This window comes from Herpailurus yagouaroundi, unplaced genomic scaffold, assembly GCF_014898765.1.
Source record: "Herpailurus yagouaroundi ecotype Mexico unplaced genomic scaffold, PumYag 159, whole genome shotgun sequence".
Lineage (NCBI taxonomy): Eukaryota > Metazoa > Chordata > Mammalia > Carnivora > Felidae > Herpailurus > Herpailurus yagouaroundi.
In genome coordinates, this window is record NW_024412400.1 from 8,916,256 (window position 1) to 8,928,389 (window position 12,134).

Sequence of the window (12,134 nt, forward strand, 5' to 3'; positions counted from 1 at the left end):
ATGAATTTACAGTGAAACATGACCTTGCACCCACCAGAGTGGGTATGAATGCCTAGAAAACAGAAAGGTAGATTACACTGAACGTTGACAAGGATACACAGGAGCCAAGGACCCTCCAGAGCCATGGTGGGGGATTAACCCCGCACAGCCACTCTGTCAAACAATCTGCAAGGACTTATTGAAATAAAGTTATGCCCATGTATGGTCTATATTCCAGATGCAAAGAACTACACGTACATAAAGTAACATGAACGGGGCTTTCAAGTACAGTGTCAGGTTAAAAAAGAAATGTTAAAAAAAAGAGAGAACATGATCACATTCACAAGAACAGTATCACTTGTGTAAAGTAAACACACACACATACAAACACAAAAGAGCTCTCTGTGCATGAGTGGAGCGTGGAGAGGGAGAAGACAAACAACGACAAATAGCTTAGCTTATAGTTGAATTACAACAGCAAAAAAACGGTGGGCACGGTGCATCTATCTAGAGAAAGAAACTTTAACTTGAGCTACAAGACAAACAACAAACATGTTCCTTAAGTAGGATTTACAGGATCGACTAAAAACCGTAGTGGTCTCACACTGCTGTATTACAGGAGATTAAGTCTTCCCCGGCAAGCCAGGAGCTCACCTCCGAGAAGCCCTCGCCCAGGCACGTGACTCTGCCGATGGCCCAGGGGGGCCAGGCTGGTGGTGAGGACGCCTGTGAGGTTGCTGGGAGGGCCCCTCTCCTCCCCCAGTCCAATCCCACTTGTAGACGGTGTGTCAAAGGCGGAGGGGTACCCCGGCCTAGGCTCGGGGTACTGAGATTGCGGGTACTCTGCAGCATGAAGAAGGCGGCCCGTTCTCTGCCTTTCAACTCAGGGAACAGGTTCTGAGACTCTAGTGAGCCCGCCCTGTGTTAGGGTCGCAAGGAGGCACAAAGAAGATGCAGGCCTGGCCCCTGGGAAGGAGTCTTCAAGCCAGTGTCACTACACTACCTATCATTCAATAGTTCTTAATCAATCCTCCGCTGAATACGACAGCTACGCTGAGCGAGGGGACGGTTGAGTATCTGTTCCATTTATGGGATCCTGTATTAAAGTCAATGCATTTATTGAGGGCCTGCTCCATGCAAGAGCTATACAAAGGCCTGTAAGAAAACATCCCTGCCTTAATTTGGCAGGGAGAGTAGACAGGAAAAGGTTAATAGGAACTCAAGAATCACAGAAGACAGGCTCGGGAAGGCTATTAGGTACAGAGGATTAAGAGCCCGTTACGGGAGTGTCCACTCCTTCAGCAGACAGAGGGCTGACAGAGACAGGGGGAAACTGGCAAAGTGGAAAGAACAATGGGGGAAGACACAAGCAAAAGCCAAGGTTGAGAAGGCGAAGGGCCCCTCTCTCTCTGGGACTCTCCCTGCCAGTATTTTTCTCTTTCTCTCCTGGAGGGCCATATAAAGGCATTTTCCTCTTTCATCTTGTACATTATGATCCTAGGAGGGGTCTCCTCGGCTTCTCTTGTTTTCCAACTACCATCTCATGACAAACGACGCGTGTTTCACTCTTGCGTGGAGAAGTATTGTACCAAAATATTAGGTTCGAAAAAAAAAAATTAGCACCACAAGAGTAAAAACAAATGATCACCTTTCCAAAGGAGATAATTACCCAGCCAAATGAGATCATCTGCACTGGGAGGGACCAGTCGGGCTTGTTGGGGTGGGAGAATGCCCCTCATTTCTTCCTGGCACAACCTACAATTTTCTGATGGTTTGGGTGATACGCTTTTCATTAAAGTACGGCTTGACACCGTTCTCTCAGTCCCCGGTGACCTTGAGATGAGTGCAATGGCATTATTTTCCCGAGAAGCCCCAGGGTAAATCCCTCTTTTCAAAAAGTGACAGTATCAGTTAGGTCACTCAGAAAAGTGAGGACGTCTGAAAGTCCGGGAGGTGGGGGTGTCCCGGGGACCTTGAAGAATTAAGACGAAGTACAAGTTAGACAGACTAGGGGCTGAGCCAACTTTTCAAAAAATACTTATACTTCAATATAAATTATTAATTGGTTTCCTAGAAGAAAGAGAAGAGTTAAACTCTAACTAAATATAAGGAAGAAATCAGATTTTACATTATTATGCAAAGCAGACACTTTCAATGCAAATACTTATCCATTCAGTAAATTCTAGAATTTATGTTATTGTCTTGGGTTGAAAATGGTTTTCAGGACACAGAAATTGCATGTGAGAAGCCCCTGGCACTAAAAGAGCTGTTTTTAATGAAAGAATGGATTTTATAATATGTATGTATATAAAAAATGGATATTAGGGGCTCTTGGGTGGCTCAGTCAGTTGGGTGTCTGACTTCAGCTCAGGGCATGATCTCGGGGTTCGTGAGTTCGAGTCCCGCATCGGGCTCTGTGCTGACAGCTCAGGGCCTGGAGCCTGCTTCAGATTCCGTGTCTCCCTCTGTCTCTGCCCTTCTCCTGCTTGCACTGTGCCTCTCTCTTTCTCTCTCAAAAATAAGTAAACATTAAAAAAAAATTTTTAATGGACAATATATATTGTATGTATACATAACTATATATATATATATATATATATATACACACACATGTGTATATGCATATATCTGTATAAACATAAAGTAATGCATTTATATATGTAATAAAATAAAGCCAGGTCTTAGTCATGGCCCAGTGAAAATCAGTGGACACGATGACTGAGCTCCAGCCGCCGTGCCCCCCCCCCGCCGAGTGCAGCATGGGCTCCCTGAGGACAGACTGCTCTGATCTGTTCTCCCATTCTCTCTGCAGGCTGCCAATCCCCAGCCTTCTGACCGTGAGAAGTACCAGTCCCCTTCACAAATCAACATGGACAACTCTTCAAATTCGATTCTCGGGTACAAGTTCACAGCTAATTCATTTCATTATTTCATTATTAACTGAATTTCATTATTAACTGAAGCATAATTTAGAATCTGTGATTGAAATGCCCGCCTGCTACAATCCCCAGCTTTCCTCTTCAACTAGATTACCCTACGGTTGTTGGGAAATGTATTAAGTGCAAGCTAAATAAAGTTACATTTACATGCTTGGATATACACAAGACTACACATGTAGTAGAATGGTATTATATGCTATCTCCCGTTTGAAAAGGGGAAAAAGAAAAACATTAGGTCAATGGCAGACGTAATGCAATAGAAGCTTACAGCCAATAGGATACATGCTTGGGGGCTTTGGAATAAAAGGAAAAGCTCACACAAAATGTGTATTTTGATGGTCATGTGCAAAGTCTGTTTTCCAGATGTTTTGAGCTGTTTGTAATGAAGTTTCTCTTCTCTCTCCCTAAGTCACGTTACCCTGATTGGTGAGAATGGACAGTTTAACTATGTCAAGGCCTATTAGAAATGGTCCTCTTTGACAGTGTCTGGTGCTTTGGGAGGGACATAGAAAACAGGGGTACCATTCACCAGACTATCAACCAGAGGGACCACTGACCCAGAGGCCAGCCCCTTCTCAGCCCATCAAGAGCAGGGTCCCTAGACCATGGTGGCAAATACTTTATGTAAGGGCTCTGAATTGAATGCAGTCTCTTGACCAAGTAGTTTAGGAGTAGTTCTATAAAACAGGTCAGTGGCGCGCCTGGGTGGCTCAGTTGCTTGAGCGTCCAACTTCAACTCAGGTCATGATCTCATGGTTTGTGAGTTCAAGATCTGCGTCAGCCTCTGTGCTGACAGCTCAGAGCCTGAAGCCTGCTTCAGATTCCGTGTCTCCCTCTTTCTCTGCCCCTCCCCTGCTCATGTACGCGCTCTCAAAAATAAATAAACATTAAAAAATAAATAAAAATAATCAGCAAAACTAAAAGGCAACCAACGGAATTGGAGAAGATATTTGCAGACGACATATCAGATAAAGGGTTAGTATCCAAAATCTATAAAGAACTTATCAAACTCAACACCCAAAAAACAAATAATCCAGTGAAGAAATGGGCAAAAGACATGAATAGACACTTCTTCAGAGAAGACATCCCGATGGCCAACCGACAATGAAAAAATGCTCAACATCACTCATCATCAGGGAAATACAAATCAAAACCACAATGAGATACCACCCCACACCTGTCAGAATGGCTAACTTTAACAACTCAGGCAACAACGATGTTGCCAATGATGTGGAGAAAGAGAATCTCTTTGCACTGCTGGTGGGAATGCAAACTGGTGCAGCCACTCTGGAAAACAGTACGGAGCTTCCTCAAAAAACTAAAAACAGAACTACCCTACAACCCAGCAATTGCATTACTAGGCATTTATCCGTGGGATACAGGTGTGCTGTTTCAAAGGGACACATGCACCCCCATGTTGATAACAGCACTATCCACAATAGCCAAAGTATGGAAAGAGCCCAAATGTCCATCGATGGATGAATGGATAAAGAACACACACACACACACACACGCACGCACGCGCGCGCGCACACAACACACACACACACACACACACACACACACACAATGGAGTATTACTCGGCAATCAAAAAGAACGAAATCTTGCCATTTGCAACTACGTGGATGGAACTAGAGGGTATTATGCGAAGTGAAATCAGAGAAAGACAAATATCATACGACTTCACTCATATGAGGACTTTAAGACACAAAACAGATGAACATAAGGGAAGGGAAGAAGAATAATATAAAAATAGGGAGGGGGACAACACATAAGAGACTCTTAAATATGGAGAACAAACAGAGGGTTACTGGAGGGGCTGTGGGAGGGGGATGGGCTAAATGGGTCAGGGGCATTAAGGAATCATTGTTGCACTATTTGCTAACTTGGATGTGAACTTAAAAAATTAAAATTAGGGGCACCTGGGTGGCGCAGTCGGTTAAGCGTCCGACTTCAGCCAGGTCACGATCTCGCGGTCCGTGAGTTCGAGCCCCGCGTCGGGCTCTGGGCTGGTGGCTCGGAGCCTGGAGCCTGTTTCCGATTCTGTGTCTCCCTCTCTCTCTGCCCCTCCCCCGTTCATGCTCTGTCTCTCTCTGTCCCAAAAATAAATAAAAACGTTGAAAAAAAAATTTAAAAAAAAAAATTAAAATTAATCAATTAGTTAATTAATTAAAAAAAACCCACAGGTCCCTGTTTGATAACATTGCATTTATATGTTAGGATCTCTGTCTTGGTGTTTCCAACCTCTGGATAAGGTAGACCAGCACATTGCTTCGGGATGAGTTATTTAATTTAGTTTTTGGTGAAATGAGGGGGAAAAAAAGAGGTTTGGAAACAAACCCGTGGCTTCTAGGAAGGAAAGCATATGGATGATCCAGTGGTCGCTGCATTTACCCTCCCATTTTTAGCAATGTTTAAGAAGGTATCTTGATGGACAAAGGCCACAGAACACTTTGTTCAGAAGCAAACTGCGCCAAATCCCCGGTCTCTTTAACTTAGCTCATTATATCAAGTGCACTTTCTAGTCAGGCCGAAAAATTGCCTCAATGACCACTTATAATCCGCTTTCCCTTTACACATTTTTCTCACATTTCTTTGTCGAGTCTGTACTTCCCTTCACGGCCATTTGCTGTTACAGCGGCACCAGGTCACTGGCTACCTGTCTTCTCTGTCGTCTCTGTAACCCACACCCCTCCGGGACTCACTAAGAGAAGCCGCTTCACAATTCCTAATTATTAACATAATTAACACCTTTTCATTCTAGAACAGGCCAGTAGTCACCTTTCAAGTGCAGCAATTATGGAAATAAGACATCCAGATGTGTAGGAATTTCACAACTCCACACCCATGAAGTGCCAGAGAAGGCCTCGAGGTTTCAGACCCACTGAAGTATGCAATGATGCCAATTAGGAAGATAACTTGTGTTTATGCGGCGCCGTCCTGCCCCACCAGCCTAAAGCAGCCTATCAAGGCATACAATTACCAGTCACATATAAACAGTGACAATATTGGGAACACGAGAGAATCTTTTCAGAAAGGAACATGGGCAGAGGAAACCTCAAGGGCACGTTGGCCCTTCTTTTCCTGTGGAACCGGCTCTCCCGGTGAATCACAGGTGATGGGGCAGAAATGGAGCTGAGGCATCTCCCTTCTTCAAGTCTTTCAGTAAGAGGGACGATACTGACAAGAGATGGAGGCTGGGCATGTCTGAGCCTGAGGCTGGCAAGGACGGTGGGTGTGCCAGATGGTGGAACCCTGGAGGATCCTGGATAGTTTGGGATGCTCACCCTAGGAAGACACACCTGAGCAGGATAAACGTGCAATTCCGAAGCACCTGCTTGTGAATACGATGGGCGGGACGAGGCTCCATGGCAGCAGGTGTGAAAAGATGCTGTTTGCACACTTTGAGTCCACAGAGGGATATGACCTCTAGAAATGGCCGTGTGACCAGCGGTGCCATTGACCGAAAGCCTGTGTCAGGGTCAGCGGGAGAGCTGGCCGGCTCCGTCCTCCCCTGCCAGACCACAGACAGAGGAGCACATCCACTTCTGCCCGATGCATTTACAGACAAAAGAGACCAGAAAGCTGGAGGGTCTCACGAGCGGAACGTAGCAGATGTAAGACCCTCAGAGAGTAGAGATGTGACTGCAATAAACAGATGCTTCTGGAGTTGGCCTTATTTTATTGCCAGAGAGCAACATGAGATTCCCTTGGTGGAAGCTGGAGGGCCGAAGTTCCATAGAAGGCATACACGTAAATCCAAGATAAAGTCGTGAAAGGTACTGAGCTTCCCGATATGGGATTTGCTCGAACACAAACGGGACCATCCCTCACAGTTGTCAGGTGGAGGGACTGGTGCCCTGGGCACACAGGTGAGGGTGAGGCCTGCGTCTGAGACTCAGCCAAGGACAGCAGGCCCTGCAGAGAAGCAAATATACGGTGCTAACAATTGCAAGACCATGGCCAAGTTCTTCCGTGGGGTCAGACACACAATCCTCCTCGGTTCCCTGTTCCTTTATTTTACCGCTCAAGAAAACCTGTTTTAAACCACTTTTCTGTGGTTTGTTCTACGAATTCTGGCATGAAAATTACATGTTCACCCCTGCCACCATCCTGATCCAGAACGGTTCCATCGCCAGAGACGATCCCCCTCTGCTGTCCTCTTTCCCAAACCCTGGTAACCCGTGATGTCTCTCTGCTGTCCCTACAGGGAGGGTGTTCTGAGAGTGTCAGGTAAATGAAATCATACCGTATGTAACTTCCGGACACTGGCCTCTTTCATTCAGCACAATGTTTCTGAGATCCACCCAAGCTGCTGTGTATCAACAGTCCAAATTTCTTTTTTTTTTTTTAATTTTTTAATGCTTATTTATTTTTGAGAGAGACAGAGAGAGGGTGAGACGGGGAGGGGCAGAGAGAGAGGGAGACACAGAATCGGAAGAAGGCTCCAGGCTCTGAGCCGTCAGCCCAGAGCCTGACACGGGGCTCAAACTCACAGACCGAGAGATCGTGACCTGAGCCGAAGTTGGACGCTCAACCGACTGAACCACCCAGGCGCCCCAACAACAGTCCAAATTTTTAAACAGAGGGTAAGGAGGGACTTCAATGGGCTAGGATGGCTCCTTTGAAATCTCTGTTTCTTCAGATGTTCTAAACTTTTTTGGCTCTATCTGGGAAGCAGTGAATCCAGTTTAAGGAAATCATAGGAGTTAGTGCCTTTAGTGATCTTTTTCTTTCCACTGGTGTTTAAATGAAATATGAAGTCTAAAAAAAAAAACAAAGTCCATGCTCACTATAAAAAACCCAATGCTAGGCATGAACACATACAAGCATGGCTAAGAAAATGGAATCTTCCCTCTATAGCTCTCACCTTTCCAGGGATACACTATTAATGGTTTGATGCCTATTCCTTATAGACTTGTTTCTAAACTTAGTTGTATCTATTCAGTATTCACAAAAATGGGATATTATTATAAACACAGTTGTGTAACCTGGTACCATAAACATCTTCTCCCATCAATACAATATGGTTCTACCACAACATTTTTAAGAACTGCATAGTATTCTATTAAACAGATGGACCAACATTTACATAATAGGTCCCTATGGATGAACATTTAGATTATTTCCAAGTTTTCACTAACATAATATACCAATAAATGCCTTTATTTATATATATGTTAGGGTTTTGAACCATTTGAATGAAAAAATAGAGCTCTTCACAAAAAAAGGGTATTCACTGTAAGAGGATATTAGATTTGACAGATGGTGTTGCATTAGGGAACCAAAATATAGAAACATACTGGATTATTAAAATATAAGCACCAGAATTCAAGTTCCCTAATTTGTGTGAGCATGAAGATGTTTCAGATTAATATCACATTAACTGGCCCTACCTCCACAGGCCCCGTGTTTCCTCTTTGGACAGTTAAATGTGTTTCTCCCCTGAAGCTAAGAGCTGTTTCCTGCCACATATTTCACAATCCTGCTGTCGCTGAGCTTTCTGGACTCAGCGTACTGGAGTCAACGTCAGAGATCAGAACTGGCCAGCACGAGGACGTTCTGCATCTCTAATCCCTACATGCCTATTTCCCCCTTGTTCCATTCAATCAACTTCTGCCAGCTTCTCTCTACCCCAAAGCATCTTGATTTTACTGGCCCTATACTGACTTCTTTTTATGAGTTTTATAAATTATCTGACGATTGGAGCACATTTGGACATTTCCCAAGGCTGGCCACTGCTCACAAGCTATCCTGATTGCTCAGGCAATGCGTACCTAGGCAGTTCTCATAGGCAAAACCACTAAGGTTCGGTGTAACTTTTCTCCTACTGTTCTATACACCCATCCAGGAATGAGGCTTCAGGGACCGGAGCTGGGCAGGGACAAGCAACGATTCTGTTAAGAGGCAGGTGATTATCAAGGTAAAGACTACGGAGTGAGAGGCCCAGAGCCAAGCCACAGACTAAGACATCTGTTCACCCCCAAGTCACCTAAAAGCTCCAAAGAACCCTCTGCCCCCAGAATTCCATGGCTTAAAGGACTTTTATGCCCACAATTTCCCTTCAGCAGTTCTGGTCCACCCATGGCCACGGAAGGAGTCTGGGGTTCTGGACTTTTGTTAAGCCCTGCTGTTATGCTCCCAGTGGCTACAGAGGTCAGAAAGAAAGGAGGAGTGAGGAGGCTAAAGGGATACCAGGAGGAGTGGCCCATCTTTGCCAGTCTGGGGGGGGGGGATGGGGGCCGAGGGGCGGTGTCCCTGAGCTCTGGAGCCCAGCACCTGCCATGTCAGTTTCCCAAAGACTAAAGGGTCTACTCATGTAACATGTGTGTGTATACACACACACACACACACACACACACACACACACACACCTCCCACAAAAACACTGAACTAGCCTCAGGTCCCTGCTCTTGGACTATCACCCTTTCAGGCACAGTAGCCATTTGGGTGAAAGAAGGGAGTTACCCTCAGACTGCCTGAGGTATCGGTTAGCTCTGCGGGTCAGGCCTGCAACCATTCATTAAGGGTAAGAGACCTAGTTAGTTCCAAATGCATCAGGCAGGGCTGTCTCCCTGGGGGCAGGGAGCTGCTTTGGGCCAACAATTGAGGAAATGGCAGGGCAATGATGCACGTAAGGGACTCGTCAAGAGAGCAGCACCATTTGGGCAAATCAATTCAAACTGGGCATGTGTCCCCAGATTCTTGACAGCTAATCTACTCTAATTATCGAAAGAAAATGGAGTGTTCTTGGGTTAATAATGTCTGCAATTATAGAATAAAACCTGATCCTTAAAAAAAAAATAGTAAAAACATGAAGGAAAATGTCTACCTACGGTTATTCTTAGGCTTTTTGTCTTCTGTTCACATCTCCAACCCCAGGGTAACAAAAGTGTCACAAAGTCATTGAGGATCCCTCAGTTTCTCCTTTTTCTATATTTACCTACACATTTTCTTAAGCATTTTACAGATTCAAAGTAAAAATGAACATTTTCTCTGCATTCCACCTTCCTCCTCACTCACAACATTGGTGCCAAATGTGCCACTTCGGAAGTGGTTGGAGACAAATTTCTTAACACTTTGTTTTCCCCATTTGGACTTAATGAGAGTTCCCCAATAATTGCACTCATCTCTGTTTGACTCTCAATAACTTGAGATTGTTCCTTAGTGCCTTATAAGGAATAACTGATCAATAAATACTCAGTAATACAGAATGAGTAGACATATGATTAAAGAAGAAAATGCACCAAAATTATAGCCAACAATTTATCTGGGATTATGGTATAGTTTTTCTTTCCTCTTAAATGTCTTTCCAAGTTTTCTATCAGTTAAAATAAATGGCTTTTAAAAATAAAATAAGATAAAACAGAACGTAAAGATGTACCCACATTTCCATTTCAAAGCTGATCTATCCCAAAAGCCATCCATTACAAACCCGAGCTGGGGCCATATCAACATTTGTCAATTCCAATCAGTCGTTCACATGATTTAAAAAAAAAAAAAAATTCTCGGGGCGCCTGGGTGGCGCCGTCGGTTGAGCGTCCGACTTCAGCCAGGTCACGATCTCGCGGTCCGGGAGTTCGAGCCCCGCGTCGGGCTCTGGGCTGATGGCTCGGAGCCTGGAGCCTGTTTCCGATTCTGTGTCTCCCTCTCTCTCTGCCCCTCCCCCGTTCATGCTCTGTCTCTCTCTGTCCCAAAAATAAATAAACGTTGAAAAAAAAAATTTTAATAAAAAAAAAAAAAAATTCTCAAAGAGAGTCAAGTCCCAGCAAGAATTAACTTGACTGCATCATGGATAATGACACCAGTGGTGCAAAAGGACAGTATTTAGAACATCCCATCTTCCCAACGACAGTCTTGGCTGGAAGCCAGGACTAAGCCTGCACTACGCTGCTTGGATGGCCAGATGGTATGGCAGGCAAGAGAGTTTAAGATCCTTTCTCTAACAAGGTTGGCACCAACCTTTAACTTTATAATCAATCTTTAAACATACTTTCTAGTCCTCTCATCTGGAATTTCTGAAACATTTTTCAAGCACAGCGTTGTGCACGGAGATCCAGAAGGCAGGTGGATAACACACTTCTGAATAACTTAAGCACAGCCGTGACAAATCCAGGCAACGTGAGGAAGAATCTTTCTAGAAGGTTCCATCTCAGACATCAGAGAGATGTCATCGCCCTCTGTCACTGCTGCAGTCTGGAAGGGCCTGTGTGGAGGAGGGGGCCCCTCAGTTCCCCCTGATATTAAGTTAGCTTAACACCATCCAGAGATATTTTGGATCAATTCACTGAATGGAATCACACAGACAAGTGTAAGCTGGATAATTTCAAACTGCAAACTGATCGCCAGTGGGATCCACAGAAGTTGATGCTACAACAGCAAAGCCCGACAGTGCACACAGCCTCCACAGACACTCATTCGCAGAGGGGAATTCGCAGAGCTCACAGAAATGAGCTCCGTAGTTCCTGCTCATTTCTGTGACTGTGAGACTCTCCACATCCTTTTCAATGGGGATGCACCAAAAATCCCAGAAAATTTGGTGCAGAGAAGTTAGATACACAATCCGAACGGGGGGCTCTATGTGGGGCGTGTGCTTGGGGAAAGAGCTGAAATCAGTAGATGTTGCCACCAGCCTTGGCCTGCGTTCCTCTTTCTTTGTCTTGGTGTCTGGGATTTTTTTTTTTTTTCTTTTAATTCTGAAATCTTTCCTATCTTACCTAAGGGTAACTAAGAATAGTGCCGTCTTATGATGATTTTTATTTTGGTCTAAGACAGTTCTTGCAGCTCCCTTCTGTCATCCACGCAGGGTTAGATATGAGCTGTTTCACTTTCCATCTGTTTGCGACACAGGACATAGAGACAGGGTTGGGATGCTGGCTATTCAGGACAGGAACGGTGTGAAATAAACCAGGACTGGCAAACCTGGTGGCTCCTGAGGAGGCAGCATTAAGGATTCCGGCTCCTGGGCACCATGACTGAACACTGTGATTCGGCCGTTCTGGGGCCTTCAGGACTCCGTAGCAGCTGGGCCACGGACCGGCACTTGGGAATTCCCGATCTAAATGGAATACTTCGTGCTGTGTTACTAATGCTTCCAGGCCTGGCTTTCTCATTTTAGCGACCAGGGGCTATTTATTATAAGATGTCACGATCTTGAGAGGAGAATACAAGTTCGCAGGACAGGACAACTCAGGAAAAACCCCACACGCGCTGGC

The 12,134-nt window shown here is 44.9% G+C and overlaps 1 protein-coding gene and 1 long non-coding RNA gene across 6 annotated transcripts in view; one reads left to right on the top strand and one right to left on the bottom strand.

Moving 5' to 3' along the window:
- ULK4 (unc-51 like kinase 4) overlaps nucleotides 1-12,134 on the bottom strand; it is a 586,637-nt gene that overhangs the window by 60,531 nt on the left and 513,972 nt on the right. The gene's annotated exons all lie outside the window — the stretch shown is intronic.
- On the top strand, nucleotides 802-3,083 carry LOC121033513 (uncharacterized). The gene is made up of 2 exons (XR_005791954.1): nucleotides 802-1,856; nucleotides 2,792-3,083. It is a non-coding gene; the product is annotated as an uncharacterized LOC121033513 (long non-coding RNA).